General features: G+C 46.6%; 1 protein-coding gene across 1 annotated transcript in view; it reads left to right on the plus strand.

Annotated features, from left to right (window-relative positions):
• TENT5C (terminal nucleotidyltransferase 5C) overlaps window positions 1-23,515 on the plus strand; it is a 46,485-nt gene that overhangs the window by 19,215 nt on the left and 3,755 nt on the right. The window contains exons 2-3 of the transcript XR_011319738.1: window positions 3,997-4,077; window positions 13,626-13,752. The gene's annotated coding sequence lies outside the window, so the exon portion shown is untranslated. The remainder of the gene's footprint in view (window positions 1-3,996; window positions 4,078-13,625; window positions 13,753-23,515) is intronic.

The raw sequence follows: 23,515 nt of genomic DNA on the forward strand, positions 1-23,515 counted from the left end.
TGCGTCTCACATGGAACCTATTATACATACATATAACTGCACAACATATCCTGGGTGCTGAGTGGTTCAGTAACATGTAAGAAGAATTATGCACCTTTATTTGAAAATCACATATTTACTGTGGGAATTACAAAGGTGGGGGAGGTCAGAAGGAGAATATCTTGTCCCCTCTGACCAGGGGCGCAGCCTGTGGACTGATGCATTTCACATGGAACCTATTATACATAATATATACTGCATAACATATTCTTGGTGCTGAGGGTTCTGTAACAGAGGCAATAAAGGAGATCTCTTTACCAGGTACCACAAACATACAACACATTTCATACTCAAGTACACCAGGGGAGCTATGCTCCTATTAGCGCACTCTTCACACTTAGGTAAAACTGGTGGCCTGGATAGGAAGTTAAGCAGTTGCTGGCTGAGCTTCGGCTCAGGTAGTTGGTCCCTGACAGGTGTGGGATCCTGTCAGAGGCCTAGACAGAAGGACTTGGAGCTGCGTTTGCCCCACGTGCGGCAGTTCCTAAGAAAGGACACGAACAGAGAACTATATTGTAGAGAGTGAGAAAGAAGTCATAGCAAAACCCCATACCCAGGAGGCAAGGTGGCACCCACGAGAGGCCAAGGCATGCTAGCGTCCCTGTAAAAAGCCTCAGGCCACCGGTCATACGGGTTGTCCTATCCATATGGGGGACAGAGAGAGAGACATAACATCTACAACATCTACAACAGTTGTGAGGACCTTATGAGAGGCTCAGCAATAAGGTACTACAACACCCAGGCGCTAGAGGAAGGCTACTGATTTCCAACTGGATAAGGGGACTCTGGATTTGCCTCCAGACCGGCCGGACTCTGCCTGCTCTGTGATCTGGTGCCCTGGACTGTGGAAGCCTTCAGTAAAGGTAAAGAGACTGCAACCTTGTGGCCTCGTTCTTCACTGCGCCTTGCACCATACACCCTCCACCATCTACATACTGGGAAGCCCTTGGGACTCACTTCACCTGTGGGAAGGTATACCATCTAGCTGCCATAACATCACCCCAGCGGACCCCCTAAAGCGTCGGTCATCCTGACCGAATACCACTGGTGGCGTCACGAACTATCCCTTTAAAGACCTTTCCCCCCCTTTTACAACGGACATCCCTAGGGCCACGGACCGGGTCAGCTACCGTGACATCCCCCTTGAGAACCGAAGGACCCGGTACCGAGTATCCCCTAGCCCTTGGGGGTACTCCAAATTGGCGTCACAAACAAGATCTACTTAAGCCTGAAAATCGGGTCATGTGCGCCTAAGAACTGTGCCAGAATTGTGCTTGAATTGTGATTTACTAAAGAACTGTGTATTGCCATTTGCCGCCAAAATTCCCGCCAAAACCGCTGCCATTACAGCGCCACGAGGAGCGCAGGAGAAGAAGAAGGGCGTGCCATCGTGGGTGTGAACTGATTGAGAGCGTGAAAAATAATGGCCGCCCAGTCCAAATATCTCTGTACCTTGAGGATGTGTCCGTCAGCAGCCGAGATCCGCCTTTTGATCCTCAATGGAGGGCGGAGACAAAGAAAAAGAAACCGCCCCCAGAGGAGAGAGCGGGAAAAGGACAAGCAAGGAGCCAGCCACGTGGCAATGCCTTGGCCAGCCGTCCGGAACCAGACCGTGGGGTAGAGGCCGAGGACTCCCCCAGCCACCTGGAGGGACACCGCGGCCAGGCATCACCCGTTGGCCCCGACTTCCCGCAGACCGGCGTGGAGGAACTCATAGACCAGCTCCTGCAGATGCGGCTGAGCACCAAGGCCCCAAGCTGGACAACGCCCGCGGAGGATCCACCAGCACCGCCTCCAACACCGCTCCCTGCATCGCTTCCAGAGCCGCTGCCAGCCCCACTGCAGATGCCACTGCCAGTGGAGCTGATCGGCACCGGAGATACCGTTGCGGCAGGTAAGGACGTCGACCCTGCCCAGGTGACCAAGGGACTGCTGATAGGCCCCGTAGCAGCGCCACCTCCCCGCGGTACCAGCTGGCTCCAACGTCTTGAGCCTTGGGACCAGTCCACGGGAATGGAGCGGTTTATGAAGGCCCCAATTGCGTCCACCACCCTGCCAGGTGAGCTATATGCAGAGCGAACTGTATTATACTGATGGGTAAACCAAGGTCCTGACCTCATGGGGTTCCTCGGGACCACTAAACAGAAAGGAGAGAGTGTAGAGGTCTTAAGTTGGGAGGACTATCAGTCCCAGCTTGCCCGTGAACGGGAAGAGAAGGAGGAGAAACATCAGGCCCAGCGCAGAGCGTTTGACCAGCAGGATCTACAGATTATAGCCCAGGCCCACAAGGACCACACTGCTAACCAGGCCCCGCGTAAGCAGGGCACAGTCGTCACTTTCAAACTCCAAGGAGGATGGGGCTTTATAAAAGAATAGGGACTCTACGCAGAAATATTCGTGAATAGGAGGGACGTGAAATCTCATCTCTGGGAAGGACATCCAGATATATACATGTATCCAGGAGATAGTGTCACATAAACCAGGCACTTAGGTGAAAAGGGTTGGTTTGCTCTGAATGTGCATAAGCGAAGAGGCCCCATGACACACCACGCTAAAACCCCTGCTATGCCATCTCCTGCTGCAACAGCGCCACCTTGTGTCAAAACAACTGCCACTACAACCACCACTACTGTCACCCCTACCTGCACCTTTACAAGGACCACCGTGTGTACTGTTACCACCACAAAAACTGCGGTTACTACAGAACCAACTCCAACGGTAACCTGTGCCAAGGTTACTCCAGAAAAGAACTCAGTGGGCACTCAGACCCCCATCTGGTGTGAGGGAGCCCCATATGTAGCACCTGGTAGCCGCCAATACCCAAAAGGACTGCTGTTGTGAATTCCGCTCTTGGGCTCCCTCCGGTGGTTGTAAGTGGCACTTTTGTGAGTTCTGCTCTTGGGCTCCCTCTTGTGGTTTCTAGTGGTATGGCTGCTCCTTGGAGTTAGCTGTCATCAGCTGCCTCCACTTATCGTCCGCTATTTAAGTCTGGCTCTTTCTTCAGCCTGTGCCACTTGTCAATGTTTCCTGGCTGGATTCACATCTCTGCTTGGATTCTCCTGGTTTCCTGACCAGTTCTGCAAAGATAAGTTCTGGCTTTGCTCATTCCAGTCCACATGTTGTGGACTTATTGTTCTGTGCATTCTATATTTGTCCAGCTTGTCTGTATGGATTTTTTCTGTTAGCTGGAAGCTCTGGGAAGCAGATTTACCCTCCACACCTTTAGTCAGGTGTGGAGATTTTGTAAACTCTGTGTGGATGGTTTTGTAGTTTTTATACTGACCGCACAGTATCCTTTCCTGTCCTATCTATCAAGCTAGACTGGCCTCCTATGCTAAAATCTGATTTCATTTCTGCGCATGTTATTTTCCCCTCCTCTCACCGTCAATATTTGTGGGGGGCTATCTTTCCTTTGGGGATTTTCTCTGAGGCAAGATAGGTTTCCTGTTTCCATCTTTAGGGGAAGTTAGATCTTAGGCTGTGCCGAGGGGTCTAGGGAGCGTCAGGTACCCCCCACGGCTATTTTTAGTGGCGCCTCTAGGTTCAGGGATTGCGGTCAGTACAGATACCACCTCCTTCAGAGCTTGTCTCATGTTGTTCCTAAACCACCAGATCATAACAGACTGCCCCCACCAGTAATACCTCCAGAGTTGCAATAAGTGAAATCTGAAAAGACTAAATAGTTCTTAAACTTTCTTTTTGCTACTTTAAACCCATCTAGGGTTATTCCTTAAAGGGGTCCTGCGTTAAAGAGATTCTTAGTTTGCACTAGTTCCTCGTTGCATGTTGCCTTAAAGAACTGCAGAATCATGAACTGCGCATGATCAAAGACTGTCATTGCAAATAGTTTACACCTTCTTAAAGGTGCTTTCTACTGGTTTTACAACGGAGGCTTTTACACAGACTGCCTCCAACAGAAACTGCTATTAATCTTGTGAGATTTGTTTTGTTTTTCAGACCTAAAGAAAAACCCGTTGGTGTGGCAGAATTCTGGGTCAGGATACACGTCTTCTAGCCCGCCCAAGACCAACGTTGGGGGTTCGTAACGGGTCCCTCGCTTCACGTCACTTTTGTTGCTAAATTGACTTGATTGTTGATGTGATTGATACTTTGCACTACCTCAGAAAAGACTGGAGTTCGCCCTTAAAGGGAATGTTCAATTATTGTACTTTGTCAGAAAGTTAATATATTATAGAGTTAATATAGCAGATAGTGAGTTAATGTATTAAAGAGAATTGCTAAAAGAGGAGCTTGTCGTGGAACATCAGCTAAGGCGGAGCTGGTATGCTAGGAGAATAGCTGAGCAGGCGTGGGAGTCTGTAGCTCCTAGTTGAAAGAAGGAACTGAGAATCACTTTGAATTTAGATTAGAACTGTAGTTTTACATAGCCGATGGTATGTAGCTAATATTATAGAGTTAAAGCTAGATAGTCTAAAATGATGTACTTTGAATAAATTGAAGGAAAATGCAGTGAGCCCATGGGGTTGATAGATTGTTTTGCATTTAAATAAAGTAAGCCCATGGGGGTTGGTTGATAATTTTGCACTTAGAAAATAATAGAGAAAAATGTTGATTTGCACTTTGAGGTTCTACGTTAGTATACCCTTAGGCTACTTTCACACTTCCATCGGTACGGGCCCGTCGCAATGCATCGGGCCGACGTACAGACAGACGTTGTGAAATAACTGCACAACGTGGGCAGCGGATGCAGTTTATCAACGCATCCGCTGCCCATTCTGTTGTCCCCACATGAGGCGAATGGAGGTGTCGTTGACTAATAAGGGTTGTGAGAGAGATAATCGTACCTTCAGTATTTTCCTCCACGTGAGGCAGACAGGACCAATGCTGCTCAGCGTCCGGAGAGATGATGCACTCCAGGGATTGTGCAATCCAGACTTGTTTATTTGGAAATCTGGACATACAGCGTATAACTGGTAATACAGTACTTTCTCCAAAATTGCAGGCGTAGACAAGGTACAGTAAGATGTAGCACCAAGTACGACTGCAAGTGTGAGCCGCAAGAGGTCAAAAGACTGATGCCTTCCTAAGTCCGGTTCAAGGGTGTCCTCTCACAATGGCAAGTAAACTGAAAATGAAATGGCTGCCAGAGGAAGAGAAGACTTGACCCCTGAACCGGAAATGAAAGACATGCCCACAGAAATTAATAAATAACAAGCTGCCATACGGAAAAAGGCCATTGGGTGGCAGCAGAGTAAAATATAACAACATACATGGAACAGCACACTCCCCGTCTGAAATTCCATAAGGGATTTCACTATATTAAAGTCCTTGAAATAAAGTCCAACAACCTAGAAAATGAAACCAAACATGCATGTAATGCAATAATAACAACTTTAAGCAAGATAAGACATTAATTTAAGTCAGTTCATGAGATAATCCAAAGGAAAACCCATCTTCGGATCAGAGAAGCTGCACTAGGCCAAACTATCTCCAACCGAATTGTAATCTAATGGGCAAGTACTATAGCAGAGTTCTGTTCATGGTTTATCCTACTGGAATGTCCTCGATCGGTAGTACCAATACAAGCTCGTGGATTGGCCTCTGAAATGTCTTAGGTTCACCTTTCCTAAGGACCTTCAGCTCCACCTTCCGGACCTTACCGTCTTCACTAGGGAAAGTCTTTGTAATGATTCCCATAGGCCAGTCGATCCTTTGAGCTTGTTGTTCCTTCATTAACACAATATCTCCTTCTTTCAAGTTTGGTTTACTCTGTCGCCATTTTCTTCTTCCTTGAAGAACCACAAGATACTCTTTTCTCCTCCGGTTCCAGAAGTAATTGATGAGGTACTGTACGCGTTTCCACTGCTTCTGGTAGGAGTTTGCACGAGTAAACTCTCCACTGACTGTTAGCGGGTTCCCGATCTTTTGGGTAAGAAGAGTAGCCGGCGTAAGAATAGTTGGCATTTCAGGATCCATTGACACTGGGACAAGGGGTCTTGAGTTGATTATGGCAGAAACTTCAGCCAGAAGAGTAACCAAGGTCTCATGCGTAAGTCTTGAAGACTTCATGTCCATAAGCATAGAGTTCAAGATGTTGCGTGAGATCCCGATCATCCTTTCCCAGGAACCTCCCATGGGAGAACTATGCAGAGGATTGAAGATCCAGGTGCAACCTCTCTCTCTCTGCAAGTTGATCCTGAATTGGCTTGTCAATATCCAGCTCTCGACATCCACCGATGAAGTTGCTTCCGCAGTCGGACCTTAATTGTTTTGCTAGTCCTCTGATCGCTAGAAACTGCCGAAGAGCGTTAATCAGGCTGGATGTGTCCATAGATTCTATCACTTCCATGTGAACGGCACGGACACTCATGCAAGTGAATAGTACAGCCCAACGTTTGCTGTTGGCATGACCTCCTCGAGTCCTGCGTGCAGATACCATCCATGGTCCGAAGACGTCTAGGCCAACGTAGGTGAAAGGCGGTTCAGCACTCAGTCTGTCGAAGGGTAGGTCGGCCATTTGTTGATGCACCTGCTTTCCTCTAGTTTTGCGACATTGCACACAGCGATGTATTGATCCCGCTACGCGTCTTTTCATGCCCATGACCCAAAGTCCTGCAGACCGTAACTTGCCCTCTGTGATCTGCCTGCTTTGGTGTTCGTTTTTTTCATGAAAGTGCCGAATCAGTAGATCGGTGTTGTGATGTCTACTGGGAATGATGCAAGCATGTTGCTCTGAAAACTCTAGCTTGGCTCGATTTAATCGACCACCAACTCTCAGCAAACCGAAGCTGTCCATTAGTGGATTCAAATGGGCAATGGGGCTTTTCAGAGGGATCTGCTGTTTGTGGTATAAGCATTCCCGTTCGGTACTGAATACACTCTGCTGGACATAAAGTATTATAAGGGACTCACAGTGAGAAATGTCCTCGGCTGAGAGTGGTTTTTGGCAGGCGTGCCAACCATGACAGTCTTTGTCTCCATGTGAATTGTGATAAGATCTCACAATGTGGACTAACCTTGCAATAGTCTTGACGAGTTTCATCCAATTGGAAAAGCGTTCAAAGCACTGGCAACTGAGGGTGGAGGTTGGTTTAGCGTTCGTGGCCAGAGCACTGACCTCGGAGCGGACTTCTGGATCATCGTCCGGATCCTGGATGCTGAAGACTTCCTGGAAACACTCACTTTCCTTCTGTTCCAGCAGAAACTTTGGACCTGAAAGCCAAGAAGAGTTAGCAAAAGAGTTTATAGACATAGCTCTAGTGGCATGGTCGGCTGGATTCAGTTCAGATGGGATATAGTGCCACTGTTCAGGTTTTTTAGACCTTCTTATTCTCTCAATGCGGTTACTGACATACACATAGAAGAGCCTTGTTTGGTTGTAGATGTAACCTAAGACAACTTTGCTGTCATTGTAGTATTGTACGTCATCTATGTGAATGCCCAGCTCATGCTGAATAAAGTCTGCAAGTTCTACTGCAAGTACGGTCCCACAAGCCTGGGAATAGTGTGGTCAGGTTTGGGAGCCAACCTAGCCTTGCCGAAAACGAAACCAACATGATCTTGATTGTCGGATCCCGTTACCTTCAGGTGCGCAACAGCTGCAATGGCCTCCGTGGATGCATCCGAGAACACATGGAGTTCCGTCCTAGTGCTAGCAGCAAGTGAGATTCCAGTGTAGCATCTCGTTATATGGATTTTATCCAAGGCACACAAATACTGCTTCCAGGTTTCCCATTTTGGTTCCTTATCAGGAGGTAGTGGGGCATCCAAGTCCTTGACGGTTTCGGATAGTTGTCTCAGAAGGGATTTACCTTGTATGGTAATTGGTGCTACGAATCCCAGTGGGTCATACAGGCTATTTACCACTGACAGGACACCACGTTTAGTGAATGGTTTGTCTGCACAGTTGATTTGGAAACCGAAGGCGTCAGCTGACAGGTTCTACCTCAGGCCTAAGCTTCTCTGCACAGGCGGACGGTCTGGTCCCAGGTCTATGTCCTTGAATCCAGGTGTGTGGTCACTTGAATCAAAAGCTCTCATAAAAGCCAGGCTGTTTAAAGCAATTTTGTGCAGTCTAAGCTTAGCTCGGTACAGCATACGTTGGGTCCTTTTAAGTAGGTCGATTGCCGTTTCTTCTGTGGGTAGAGATTTTAGTCCATCGTCTACGTAGATGTCTTTCTCTACAAAGTCTCTGGCATCTGTTCCATACTTGGACTCTCCTTCTAGTGCGGTTCTCCGCAGGCCATATGTTGCCACTGCAGGTGAAGGGCTGTTCCCGAATACATGCACCCACATGCGATACTCCAACATCTCTTTGCTAGGGTCATTGTCCTTGTACCACGGGAACCTGTGGAAATTCCTGTGGTCTTCTCTTACTATGAAACAGTGGAACATCTGTTCAATGTCGGCGGTGATGGCAATGGGCTCTTTCCTGAACCTCATCAACATTCCTACTAGGTTGTTTGTCAGATTAGGACTTGTGAGGAGGACATCATTGAGAGATACGCCTTGATGTTTGGCGCTTGTATCAAAGACAACTCTAATTTGTTTAGGTTTCCTCGGGTGATATACTCCAAATGAGGGTAGGAACCAGCACTCCTCGTTTTCCTTTAAAGGGAGGCGCTGGCTCCGCATGGTTGTTATGGAATATTTTGCCCATAAAGGTCACGATGTGTTCTTTCATCTCCGGTTTATTGCTTAGTGTGCGCTGGAGAGAGTTGAATCTGGACAAGGCTTGTTTACGATTGTTCGGGAGCCTTACCCTGGTAGCTCGTGAGGGTAGGGGAAAAACCCAGTGATTAGTCTCGTCCTTAAGGAACTCATTGTCCATTATCCTGACGAATTCCTTGTCTTCCATAGACGAGGCTACTTTGTTGTCATCCTTAGTGGTACGAAACACCGATCTTCCCAAGTTGTCTGCATAGGGAGAAGGGATAACATCAGGCAGCTGTACAGGATCTGGAAGCCTTTCCTTCACCTCATAGTGATGAGGACATGGTTTGCAGAAAGTAGTGCGCCAGTCCCGGCGTACGTAGGTCTTAAAAGAATGGATTCCTGTTCAGTCCAAGCATACATTTCCTATGACTACCCACCCCAAGTCAAGTCTCTGGGCGTAGGGGGCGTAGTCAGGACCATTACACTGTTGGCGGACCTTATGTATCCTTAAATTATCTCTGCCGAGTAGAAGTAGGATTTCATCTGTGTCCAAAGGTGGGATAACGCTGGCTTGGAGCCTTAAGTGTGGTTGGTGGAAAGAAACTTCCTGGGTAGGGATCTCGTCCCTTTGGTCTGGTATTTGATCGCATTCGATTAGCGTAGGTAGGGGTATTTGTACGTCTCCATTGACAGGAGAAGCAATGAAACCTTGTGCTCTTCTGCCGCTAGTCTCTATGCACCCCAAGCAAGTATTTAGAGCAGGGGTGTCAAACTGCATTCCTCGAGGGCCTCAGACCATGCGTGTTTTCAAGATTTCCTTTGCATTACACAAGGTGCTGGAATCATTCTGTGCAGGTGATTAAATTATCACCTGTGCAATACAAGGAAATCCTGAAAACATGACCTGTTTGCGGCCCTCGAGGAATGCAGTTTGACACCCCTGGTTTAGAGTGTAGGGTGTTGCTGGTCCCTTGATTCTAAAGGCTTCAAAAAACTTAGGTCCAGCTAGGGATCGATTGCTCTGATCGTCAATGATGGCATACATTTTTACTGCCTTCCCTGGTTGCCCTTCTGGATAGACTCTGATTAGGCATATCCTGGCACAGCATTTAGCACTTTGACTCTCCCCACATACCTCTGAGCATGAGCAGGACACAGCTGTGGTGGACTTGGCGTGATTCTGTGGCTCCCCGCCATGGCTTGTAGCGGGACTAGAGGTAACTGCGACTGCTGGATTGCCGGTGACTGAGGCTGGGTGCAAGGCTGATGGGTGTCTGTCGCTATGACACTCTTCACACTTAATGACAGATTTACAGTCCTTGGCCATGTGTTCTGATGAAGCGCAGCACTTGAAACATACCCCAAGTTCGCTGAGGATTTTCTTGCGCTCCTGCATGGTTTTGGATCTGAAGCCTCTACATTTGTTCAGTGAGTGTGGTCTTTTGTGAACGGGACACTCACGATTGAAAGACTTATCCCTCAACGGAATAGTGTTCTGCTTATCGGCAGGTACTGCAGGTGATGGCAGGTTAGTCTTTCTGATGCTTACACTGTTCCTTGAGTCCTTGCGTCTATGTGCGACACTCTCATACCTTGATGAAGGTGTTGCTGGAGCTGCAATGTTAGACTCCAGGAAGTCGAGGCTAGAGTCGTTCCTCATTTGGGCTTGTTCGTCAATGAACTTGCAGAACTGGATGAACGGAGGAAAGGTGACGTCATGTGACCTTTTATACCTGGAGACGCACACTGCCCACTTCTACATAGTAACATAGTAACATAGTTAGTAAGGCCGAAAAAAGACATTTGTCCATCCAGTTCAGCCTATATTCCATCATAATAAATACCCAGATCTACGTCCTTCTACAGAACCTAATAATTGTATGATACAATATTGTTCTGCTCCAGGAAGACATCCAGGCCTCTCTTGAACCCCTTCTCTTGCAGACTATGTGGCAGCTTTGAGACGATCGGGTTCACCCCATGTGCACTGTCCAGGTAGCACAGTCCAGACAGACGAGGGTCTCTTTTAGCAAGTTCCAGCTCCATAAGCAGATCACTTAAGTCCAGAAGCTTGTGGGCTTCCTTAAGGTTGATCCTTGGAACGTTCTGCAGTCTCTTGAATAGGGACTTTTCTATGGCTTCAGCGCTGCCGTAGGTTCTTTCGAGTCTCTGCCAGGCAGCTGCGAGTCCTGCTTCAGCTTGCCCCACATAGATGGTCCTAAGACTCTTAATACGATTTGTGGATTCGGGACCCAACCATTTTACCAGGAGGTCGAGCTCCTGCTCCGCGGATAGGTTGAGATCAGCAATGGCGGCCTTGAAGATTGCTTTCCAGGCTCTGTAGTTCTCTGCACGGTCGTCGAATTTTGAGAGGCTAGTGCTAATTAGCTCCCTGCTCACCATGAACCTGGCAAACTCGGACATGTCTGATCCTTCACTCCTTGTTACCGTAGTAGCTTGTGGTGCCCCTCAGGCGTATAAGCTGTGTGGCGTGGAAGGGTGAATTGTTCCCGGGTAGAATGATGTTGCTGCAGGGTTGAGCTGTGGTTTAACCTCTGGAGATTCTGATGACTGCTGCTTGAACTGTGGAGGCGGGCTGGAGTGCGCCTTGTGGTCGTCTTGCGGTGATGACTGCTCCTGAGGGGGTACATCACGGCATTGGTCTTGGGTCTCTGTAGGGGCTGTAGGCAATACCGGCGCCATAGGTTGGGCTGACTTGGACGTTTCCGCAATGTTGGGTTGAACGTCGCTGGAGAAGGTGTGCGCTGCAGGAATCTGTTTCTGCACGTAGTCTCTGGTACGAACAGCTGGGTCGTCTTCTTCCTGTGGTGGCAGGCAAATCGGGTCGAGATTTTGCTTCAATGCTTGCTCGAGTATTTTTACTTCAGCTAGCGCGATTTCTTCCTCCATTTCTGTTCGAAGAATCTTTGTTCAGGCCTCTGCTTCTGCTTGAAGGATCTTTGCTCGAGCCTCTGCTTCTGCTTTCCTGGCTCCTGCTTTCATGACTTCTGCCTCTGCGTCTGCTTTCATGACTTCTGCTTTCTTTTCTGTGTAGGAACGTCTTAGTTTGGATCACGCTGCATTTAAACGGGCCTCTAGAATTCTGTCGCCGAGGGCTGAAGTTCTTGAGCAGGATGATTTGTATGACCGAACAGAGTGTTTAGATGAGGCTGACCTGTGCAATCTAGTTTTTTGCAGATGGGCGATACGAAGCTCCGCTTTATACTTGGTGTCTTGCACGGCGGCGTCCCTTCCTCTGTTTGTGGAATCTGCCTTGCTTAACTTTGATAGGGTTTAGTCTATTTTAGAGTCTTTTAGGAAGGCAGCATACTTTGCGGACAGTCTCTTGTATCTGCCGTGGGCCAGGTCTAGCTGTCTTATACTGTCCTGTAAACTCACTGCATCATCTTTGTGGCGTTGGACGCTTGATAAGAGGGAGGCGATTCATTCCCATAGGTCGTCCAGGTTGTCATTGAACTTGTCCCTTGTGGAATGGTAATTCTCGAGGACCTTTAATGTTGGCTTGATGGAGCGTACTGGTCATGCATCTGGGTCTGCTGCGGAAGCAAGCTCTTTTTCCCGGTCTTCATAATGGACAGTATCTGGTTGTATTTGCTCTGTTTCAGCATTGGGGAACTGCATAAGGTCCTTTTCGGCCATTTTGATTTAAGGTGCGCTATCTCTTTAAGAAAATGAACCTTTGAATTGGGGGCTGGAAAAGGTGGTGCAGCTTAGTTGCGACCCCCTGATAAGATTCCCAAGGTGTTTTTAGAGAATTGTGGGGTTCTGCAGTCCGACAATCTGTAGCAATGTGGTATAATACAGAGAGTCTTTATGCACAATGCGGTCTGAGGTGATGCTGCAGGAGATTTCTTAGAAGAGCAGGGCTGCAGTATGTGAGCGGGCAGAGAGCGGGCACATGGATAGGGATATAAGGATGATTCTGGATGGGCTTCAAGGCAGTTTTTCGACTGTTGTCCCCATGAGGCGAATGGAGGTGTCATTGACTAATAAGGGTTGTGAGAGAGATAATCGTACCTTCAGTATTTTCCTCCACGTGAGGCAGACAGGACCAATGCTGCTCAGCATCTGAAGAGATGATGCACTCCAGGGATTGTGCAATCCAGACTTGTTTATTTGGAAATCTGGACATACAGCGTATAACTGGTAATACAGTACTTTTTCCAGAAATGCAGGTGTAGACAAAGTATAGTAAGATGTAGCACCAAGTATGACTGCAAGTGTGAGCCGCAAGAGGTCGAAAGACTGATGCCTTCCTAAGCCTTGTTCAAGTGTGTCCTCTCACAACAGCAAGTAAACTGAAAATAAAATGGCTGCCAGAGGAAGAGAAGACTTGACCACTGAACCGGAAATGAAAGACATGCCCACAGGAATTAATAAATAACAAGCTGCCATATGGAAAAAGGCCATTGGGTGGCAGCAGAGTAAAACATAACAACATACATGGAACAGCACACATTCTGCAGTCTGGGGAGTAGGAGGCGGAGTTTCGGCCACGCATGCGCGGTCGAAAATGGTGGACTCGACGCACAAAAAAGTTACATGGAACTTTTCTTGTGCCGACTTTCCGACAAAACATAACGCATTTGTCGCACGACGGATGTGACGTGTGGCGATCCGTCGCTAATACAAGTGTATGGAAAAAACATCCTGCAAGCACATTTGTGGGATCTGTTTTTCGACGGAGCTGTAAAGACGGAAGTGTGAAAGTAGCCTTACAGGTCCCTAGCATACAGATAGCATACCTGTATGGGTAATTGTATTTCATAGCTAGTTAATAATTGTTTTCTACTTGTAGTAAAGTCGCGCGCAAAATGTAAATGTTTGTTATGCAACGTTCAAGTGTCCTCACCTCCCATAAAGGGAAGCAACAGTTAAATTAATTTGTTTTATAGCATTTTAAAAATTGTATGTCTTTTTGGTAATGTATTGTTGTTTTCTTTTCCCAGTCCCGGAGTACTGGATTTAACGGGGGGAGTGCAGCGCCCCAGGGTCCTGGTCATTGCAGTAATGTCATTTTCCTCTAGGGGGAAGTGATGTTACGTTTGGAGGCAATAAAGGAGATCTCTTTACCAGGTACCACAAACATACAACACATTTCATACTCCAGTCCACCAGGGGAGCTATGTTCCTATTTATTAGGGCACTCTTCACACTTAAGGTACCGTCACACTAAACGATATCGCTAGCGATCCGTGACGTTGCAGCGTCCTGGCTAGCGATATTGTTCAGTTTGACACACAGCAGCGATCAGAATCCTGCTGTGATGTCGTTGGTCGCTGCAGAAAGTCCAGCACTTTATTTCGTCGCTGGACTTCCTGCTGACATCGCTGAATCTGCGTGTGTGACGCCGATTCAGCGATGTCTTCGCTGGTAACCAGGGTAAACATCGGGTTACTAAGCGCAGGGCCGCGCTTAGTAACCCGATGTTTACCCTGGTTACCAGCGTAAAAGTAAAAAAACAAACAAACACTACATACTTACATTCCGGTGTCTGTCCCTCGGCGCTCTGCCTCTCTGCCCTGTGTAAGCCCAGCGGCCGGAAAGCCACCGCTCTGCTTTCCGGCCGCTGTGCTTACACAGGGCAGAGAAGCAGAGCGCAGAGGGACAGACAGCGGAAGGTAAGTATGAAGTGTTTTTTTTTTTTTTACTTTTACGCTGGTAACCAGTTTAAACATCGGGTTACTAAGCGCAGCCCTGCGCTTAGTAACCCGATGTTTACCCGCATAGTTGGTCGCTGGAGAGCTGTTTGTGTGACAGCTCTCCAGCGACCAAACAGCGACGCTGCAGCGATCCGGATCGTTGTCGGTATCGCTGCAGCGTCGCTTAGTGTGACGGTACCTTTAGGTAAAACTAAAGATCTCAAACTTGGACTCATCAGACCTAAGCACAGATTTCCACTGGTCTAATGTACATTCTTTAGCCCAAACAAGTCTCTTCTGCTTGTTGCCCGTCCTTAGCAGTGGTTTCCTAGCAGCTATTTTACCATGAAGGCCTGCTGCACAAAGTCTTCTCTTAACAGTTGTTGTAGAGATGTGTCTGCTGCTAGATCTCTGTGTGGCATTGACCTGGTCTCTAATCTGAGTTGCTGTTAACCTGCGATTTCTGAGGCTGGTGACTCGAATAAACTTATCCTCAGAAGCAGAGGTGACTCTTGGTCTTCCTTTCCTTGGGCGGTCCTCATGTGAGACAGTTTCTTTGTAGCGCTTGATGGTTTTTGCCACTGCACTTGGGGACACTTTCAAAGTCTTCCCAATTTTTCAGACTGACTGACCTTCATTTCTTAACCCCTTCCCGACCCATGACGCCACGTAGGCGTCATGAAAGTCGGTGCCAATCCGACCCATGACGCCTATGTGGTGTCATGGAAAGATCGCGTCCCTGCAGATCGGGTGAAAGGGTTAATTCCCATTTCACCCGATCTGCAGGGACAGGGGGAGTGGTAGTTTAGCCCAGGGGGGGTGGCTTCACCCCCTCGTGGCTACGATCGCTCTGATTGGCTGTTGAAAGTGAAACTGCCAATCAGAGCGATTTGTAATATTTCACCTATTATAACTGGTGAAATATTACAATCCAGCCATGGCCGATGCTGAAATATCATCGGCCATGGCTGGAAATACTAGTGTGCCCCCACCCCACCCCACCGATCACCCCCCCAGCCCCCTGATCTGCCCGGTACACTGCTCCGGCTCCCCTCCGTCCAGTGCTCCGCTCCCCCCCGTGCTCTTGTCCGCTCCCCCCGTGCTCCAATCACCCCCCCGTGCTCCAATCACCCCCCCTGCACTCCGATCCACCCCCCCCCGGTGCTCTGTTCCACCCCCCCGTGCTCCATTCCAGCCCCCCCGTGCTCCGTTCCACGCCCCCCGTGCTCCGTTCCACCCCTCCCGCGCTCCGATTCCCCCCCCCCCTCGTGCTCCGATCCCCCCCCCATGGTCCCCCCCCACCCCATCATACTTACCGATCCAGCCGGGGTCCCGTCCGTCTTCTCCCTGGGCGCCGCCATCTTCCAAAATGGCGGGCGCATGCGCAGTGTGCCCGCCGAATCTGCCGGCTGGCAGATTCGTTCCAAAGTGCATTTTGATCACTGAGATAGATTATATCTCAGTGATCAAAATAAAAAAAATAATAAATGACCCCCCCCCCCCTTTGTCACCCCCATAGGTAGGGACAATAAAAAAATAAAGAAATTTTTTTTTTCCACTAATGTTAGAATAGGGTTAGGGTTAGGGGTAGGGGTAGGGTTAGGGTTAGGGGTAGGGTTAGGGGTAGGGTTAGGGGTAGGGTTAGGGTTAGGGTTTCGGTATGTGCACACGTATTCTGGTCCTCTGCGGATTTATGGCGGATTTACCGCGTTTTTTTCTGCGCATTTCACTGCGGTTTTACAACTGCGATTTTCTATTGGAGCAGTTGTAAAACCGCTGCGGAATCCGCACAAAGAAGTGACATGCTGCGGAATGTAAACCGCTGCGTTTCCGTGCAGTTTTTCCGCAGCATGTGTACAGCGATTTTTGTTTCCCGTAGGTTTACATTGAACTGTAAACTCATGGGAAACTGCTGCGGATCCGCAGCGTTTTCCGCAGCGTGTGCACATACCTTTAGAATTAGGCTATGTGCACACGGTGCGGATTTGGCTACGGATTGGCCGCTGTGGATTCGCAGCAGTGTTCCATCAGGTTTACAGTACCATGTAAACATATGAAAAACCAAATCCGCTGTGCCCATGGTGCGGAAAATACCGCGCGGAAACGCTGCGTTGTATTTTCTGCAGCATGTCAATTCTTTGTGCGGATTCCGCAGCGTTTTACACCTGTTCCTCAATAGGAATCCGCAGGTGAAATCCGCACAAAAAACACTGGAAATCCGCGGAAAATCCGCAGGTAAAACGCAGTGCCTTTTACCCGCGGATTTTTCAAAAATGGTGCGGAAATATCTCACACGAATCCGCAACATGGGCACATAGCCTTAGGGTTAGGGTTGGAATTAGGGTTGTGGTTATGGTTAGGGGTGTGTTGGGGTTAGGGTTGTGGTTAGGGGTGTGTTGCGGTTAGGGTTGTGTTTAGGGTTATGGCTACAGTTGGGATTAGGGTTAGGGGTGTGTTGGGGTTAGTGTTGGAGGTAGAATTGAGGGGTTTCCACTGTTTAAGCACATCAGGGGTCTCCAAACGCAACATGGCGCCACCATTGATTCCAGCCAATCTCGTATTCAAAAAGTCAAATGGTGCTCCCTCACTTCCGAGCCCTGAAGTGTGCCCAAACAGTGGTTTACCCCCACATATGGGGTACCAGCATACTCAGGACAAACTGCGCAACAATTACTGGGGTCCAATTTCTCCTGTTACCCTTGTGAATCTAAAAAAATGCTTGCTAAAACATAATTTTTGAGGAAAGAAAAATGATTTTTTATTTTCACGGCTCTGCGTTGTAAACGTCTGTGAAGCACTTGGGGGTTCAAAGTGCTCACCACATATCTAGATAAGTTCCTTGGGGGGTCTAGTTTCTAAAATGGGGTCACTTGTGGGGGGTTTCTACTGTTTAGGCACACCAGGGGCTCTGCAAACGCAATGTGACGCCCGCAGACCATTCCATCAAAGTCTGCATTTCAAAAGTCACTACTTCCCTTCTGAGCCCCGACGTGTGCCCAAACAGTGGTTAACCCCCACATATGGGGTATCAGCGTACTCAGGAGAAACTGGACAACAACTTTTGGGGTCCAATTTCTCCTGTAACCCTTGGGAAAATAAAAAATTCTGGGCTAAATAATTATTTTTGAGGAAAGAAAACGTATTTATTATTTTCACGGCTCAGCATTATAAACTTCTATAGAGCACTTGGGGGTTCAAAGTGCTCACCACACATCTAGATCAGTTCCTTTGGGGGTCTAGTTTCCAAAATGGGGTCACTTGTGGGGGGTTTCTACTGTTAAGCCACATCAGGGGCTCTGCAAACGCAATGTGACGCCCACAGAGCATTCCATCAAAGTCTGCATTTCAAAACGTCACTACTTCACTTCCGAGCCCCGGCATGTGCCCAAACAGTGATTTACCCCCACATATGGGGTATCAGTGTACTCAGGAGAAACTGGACAACAACTTTTGGGGTCAAATTTCTCCTGTTACCCTTGGGAAAATAAAAAATTGCAGGCTAAAAGATAATTTTTGAGAAAATAATTTTTTTTTTTATTTTCATGGCTCTGCGTTATAAACTTCTGTGAAGCACTTGGGGGTTCAAAGTCCTCACCACACATCTAGATTAGTTCCTTTGGGGGTCTAGTTTCCAAAATGGGGTCATTTCTGGGGGATCTCCAATGTTTAGGCACACAGGGGCTCTCCAAACGTGACATGGTGTCCGCTAATGATTGGAGCTAATTTTCCATTTAAAAAGCCAAATGGCGTGCCATCCCTTCCGAGCCCTGCCGTGCGCCCAAACAGTGGTTTACCCCCACATATGGGGTATCAGCGTACTCAGGACAAACTGGACAACAATATTTGGGGTCCAATTTCTCCTATTATCCTTGGCAAAATAGGAAATTCCAGACTAAAAAATCATTTTTGAGGAAAGAAAAATTATTTTTTATTTTCATGGCTCTGCGTTATAAACTTCTGTGAAGCACCTGGGGGTTTAAAGTGCTCAATATGCATGTAGATAAGTTCCTTGGGGGGTCTAGTTTCCAAAATGGGGTCACTTGTGGAGGAGCTCCAATGTTTAGGCACACAGGGGCTCTCCAAACGCGACATGGTGTCCGCTAACAATTGGAGCTAATTTTCCATTCAAAAAGTCAAATGGCGCACCTTCCCTTCCGAGCCCTGCCGAGTGCCCAAACAGTGGTTTACCCCCACATATGAGGTATCGGCGTACTCGGGAGAAATTGCCCAACAAATTTTATGATCCATTTTATCCTACTGCCCATGTGAAAAATGAAAAAATTGAGGCGAAAAGAATTTTTTTGTGAAAAAAAAGTACTTTTTCATTTTTACAGATCAATTTGTGAAGCACCTGAGGGTTTAAAGTGCTCACTAGGCATCTAAATAAGTTCCTTGGGGGGTCTAGTTTCCAAAATGGGGTCACTTGTGGGGGAGCGCCAATGTTTAGGCACACAGGAGCTATCCAAACGCGACATGGTGTCCGCTAACGATGGAAATAATTTTTCATTCAAAAAGTCAAATGGCGCTCCTTCCCTTCCGAGCCTTACCATGTGCCCAAACAGTGGTTTACCCCCACATGTGAGGTATTGGTGTACTCAGGAGAAATTGCCCAACACATTTTAGGATCCATTTTATCCTGTTGCCCATGTGAAAATGAAAAAATTGAGGCTAAAAGAATTTTTTTGTGAAAAAAAAGTACTTTTTCATTTTTACGGATCAATTTGTGAAGCACCTGGGGGTTCAAAGTGCTCACTATGCATCTAGATAAGTTCCTTGGGGCGTCTAGTTTCCAAAATGGGGTCACTTGTGGGGGAGCTCCAATTTTTAGGCACACGGGGGCTCTCCAAACGTGACATGGTGTCCGCTAAAGAGTGGAGCCAATTTTTGATTCAAAAAGTCAAATGGCGCTCCTTCCCTTCCAAGCCCTGCTGTGCGCCCAAACAGTGGTTTACCCCCACATATGAGGTATCAGCGTACTCAGGACAAATTGGACAACAACTTTCGTGGTTCAGTTTCTCCTTTTACCATTGGGAAAATAAAAAAATTGTTGCTAAAAGATAATTTTTGTGACTAAAAAGTTAAATGTTCATTTTTTCCTTCCATGTTGCTTTTGCTGCTGTGAAGCACCTGAAGGGTTAATAAACTTCTTGAATGTGGTTTTGAGTACCTTGAGGGGTGCAGTTTTTAGAATGGTGTCACTTTTGGGTATTTTCAGCCATATAGACCCCTCAAACTGACTTCAAATGTGAGGTGGTCCCTAAAAAAAATGGTTTTGTAAATTTCGTTGTAAAAATGACAAATCGCTGGTCAAATTTTAACCCTTATAACTTCCTAACAAAAAAAATTTTGTTTCCAAAATTGTGCTGATGTAAAGTAAACATGTGGGAAATGTTATTTATTAACTATTTTGTGTCACATATCTCTCTGGTTTAACAGAATAAAAATTCAAAATGTGAAAATTGCGAAATTTTCAAAATTTTCGCCAAATTTCCGTTTTTATCACAAATAAACGGAGAATTTATTGACCTAAATTTACCACTATCATGAAGCCCAATATGTCACGAAAAAACAATCTCAGAACCGCTAGGATCCGTTGAAGCGTTCCTGAGTTATTACCTCATAAAGGGACACTGGTCAGAATTGCAAAAAACGGCAAGGTCTTTAAGGTCAAAATAGGCTGGGTCATGAAGGGGTTAAAGTAATGATGGCCACTCGTTTTCTTTACTTAGTTGCTTTTTTCTTGCCATAATACAAATTCTAACAGTGTATTCAGTAGGACCATCAGCTGTGTATCCACCAGACTTCTGCTCAACACAACTGATGGTCCCAACCCCATTTATAAGGCAAGAAATCCCAATTATTAAACCTGACAGGGCACACCTGTGAAGTGAAAACCATTCCCGGTGACTACCTCTTGAAGCTCATAAAGAGAATGCCAAGAGTGTGCAAAGCATTCATCAAAGCAAAAGGTGGCTACTTTGAAGAACCTAGAATATAAGACATAATTTCAGTTGTTTCACGCTCTTTTGTTAAGTATATAATTCCACGTGTATTAATTCATAGTTTTGATGCCTTCAGTGTGAATGTACAATTTTCATAGTCATAAAAATACATAAAAAACTTTAAATGAGGAGGTGTGTCCAAACTTTTGGTCTGTACTTTATGTCACACAAAATACTTAATAAGTAACATTTCCCACATGTCTACTTTACATCAGCACAATTTTGGAACCAAAATTTTTTTTTGTTAGGGAGTTATAAGGGTTAAAAGCTGACCAGCAATTTCTCATTTTTACAACACCATTTTTTTTTAGGGACCACATCACATTTGAAGCCACTTTGAGGGGCCTATTTGATAGAAAATACCAAACTGTGACACCATTCTAAAAACTGCACCCCTCAAGGTGCTCAAAACCACATTCAAGAAGTTTATTAACCCTTCAGGTGTTTCACAGGAATTTTTGGAATGTTTTAAAAAAAAGAACATTTAACTTTTTTTCACAAAAAAATTATTTCAGCTCCAATTTGATTTATTTTACCAAGGGTAACAGGAGAAATAGGACCCCAAAAGTTGTTCTACAATTTGTCCTGAGTGTGCTGATACCTTATATATGGGGGTAAACCACTGTTTGGGCGCATGGCAGAGCTTGGAAGGGAAGGAGCGCCGTTTGACTTTTCAATGCAAAATTGACTGGAATTGAGATGGGAGGCCATGTCGTGTTTGGAGACCCCCTTATGTGCCTAAACATTGAAACCCCCCACAAGTGACCCCATTTTGGAAAGTAAACGCCCTAGGGAACTTATCTAGATGTGTGGTGAGCACTTTGATCCACCAAGTGCTTCACAGAAGTTTATAATGTAGAGCTGTAAAAATATAAAATCATATTTTTTCACAAAAATGATCTTTTCGCCCACAATTTTTTATTTTCCCAAGAGTAACAGAAGAAATTGGACCACAAACGTTGTTGTGCAATTTGTCCTGAGCACGCTGATACCCCATATGTGGGGGTAAACCACTGTTTAGGCGCATGGCAGAGCTCGGAAGGGAAGGAGCGCAATTTGACTTTTCAATGCAAAATTGACTGGAATTGAGATGGGACGCCATGTTGCGTTTGGAGAGCCCCTGATGTGCCTAAACATTGAAACCCCCCACAAGTGACCCCATTTTGGAAAGTAGACCCCCTAAGGAACTTATCTATATGTGTGGTGAGCACTTTGACCCACCAAGTGCTTCACAGAAGTTTATAATGTAGAGCCGTAAAAATATAAAATCATATTTTTTTCACAAAATTGATCTTTTCGCCCCCAATTTTTTATTTTCCCAAGGGTAACAGAAGAAATTGGTCCCCAGAAGCTGTTGTGCAATTTGTCCTGAGTACGCTGATACCCCATATGTGGGGGTAAACCACTGTTTGGGTGCATGGCAGAGCTCGGAAGGGATGGAGCGCCATTTGACTTTTCAATGCAAAATTGACTGGAATTGAGATAGGACGCCATGTCGTATTTGGAGAGCCCCTGATGTGCCTAAACAGTGGAAACCCCCCACAAGTGACACCATTTTGGAAAGTAGTCCCCCTAAGGAACTTATTTAGATGTGTTGTGAGAACTGTAAACCCCAAAGTGTTTCACTACAGTTTATAATGCGGAGCTGGGAAAATAAAAAATCTTTTTTTTTCCAGAAAAATTATTTTTTAGCCCCCAGATTTGTATTTTTACAAGGCTAACAAGAGAAATTGTACCCCAAAAGTTGTTGTCCAATTTGTTCTGAGTACGCTGATACCCAATATGCGGGGGGACCACCGTTTGGGCACATGGCAGTGCTCAGAAGGGAAGGAGAGCCGTTTGGAATGCAGACTTAGATGGATTGGTCTGCAGGTGTCACGTTGCATTTGGAGAGCCCCTGATGTACCAAAACAGTAGAAACCCCCCAGAAGTGACCCCATATTGGAAATTAGACCCCCAATAAACTTATCTAGATGTGTTGTGAGAACTTTGAACCCCCAAGTGTTTCACTACAGTTTATAACGCAAAGCCGTGAAAATAAAAATCTTTTTTTTCCACAAAAATTAATTTTTAGCCCCTAGTTTTGTATTTTCCCAAGGGTAACAGGAGATATTGGACCCCAAAAGTTGTTGTCCAATTTGTCCTGGGAATGCTGATACCCCATTTGTGGGGGGGAACCACCGTTTGGGCGCATGGCAGAGCTCGGAAGGGAAGGAGCACTGTTTTACTTTTTCAACGCAGAATTGGCTGGAATTGAGATTGGACACCATATCACGTTTGTAGAGCCCCTGATGTGCCTAAACAGTGGAAACCCTCCAATTCTAATTGAAACCCTAACCCTAATCCCAACCATAACCCTAACCACACCCCTAACCCGAACATACCCCTAGCCCTAATCCCAAACACACCCCTAACCCCAACACACCCTTAACCCCAACACACCTCTAACCACACCCCAAACTCCAACACACCCCTAACCCTAATCTCAACCATAACCCTAACCACACCCCTAACCCTAATCCCAACCCTAATTCCAACCGTAAATGTAATCCAAACCCTAACTTTAGCCCCAACCCTAACCCTAGCCCCAACCCTAACCCTAACTTTAGCCCAACCCTAACCCTAACTTTAGCCCAAACCCTAACCCTAACTTTAGCCCCAACTCTAACCCTAACTTTAGCCCAACCCTAACTTTAGCCCAAACCCTAACCCCAACTTTAGCCCAACACCTTCCCTAACTTTAGCCCCAACCCTTACTTTAGCCCCAACTCTAATCCTAACTTTAACCCTAACCCTAACTTTAGCCCCAACCCTAACCCTAAGTGTAGCCCCAACACTAAGTGTAGCCCCAACCCTAAGTGTAGCCCCAACCCTAAGTGTAGCCCCAACCCTAAGTGTAGCCCCAACCCTAACTGTAGCCCTAACCCTAACTTTAGCCCCAACCCTAACTTGAGCCCCAACCCTAACCCTAACTGTAGCCCCAAACCTAATGCTAACTTTAGCCCCAACCCTAACCCTAACTTTAGCCCCAACCCTAACACTAGCCCTAATGGGAAAATTGAAATAAATACATTTTTTTAAATTTTATTATTTTTCCCTAACTAAGGGGGGTGATGAAGGGAGGTTTGATTTACTATTTATAGCGGGTGTTTATGATTGGCAGTTGTCACACACTAAAAGACGCTTTTTATTGCA

Source organism: Ranitomeya imitator, chromosome 3 (genome assembly GCF_032444005.1).
Source record: "Ranitomeya imitator isolate aRanImi1 chromosome 3, aRanImi1.pri, whole genome shotgun sequence".
NCBI classification, from domain to species: Eukaryota; Metazoa; Chordata; class Amphibia; order Anura; family Dendrobatidae; genus Ranitomeya; species Ranitomeya imitator.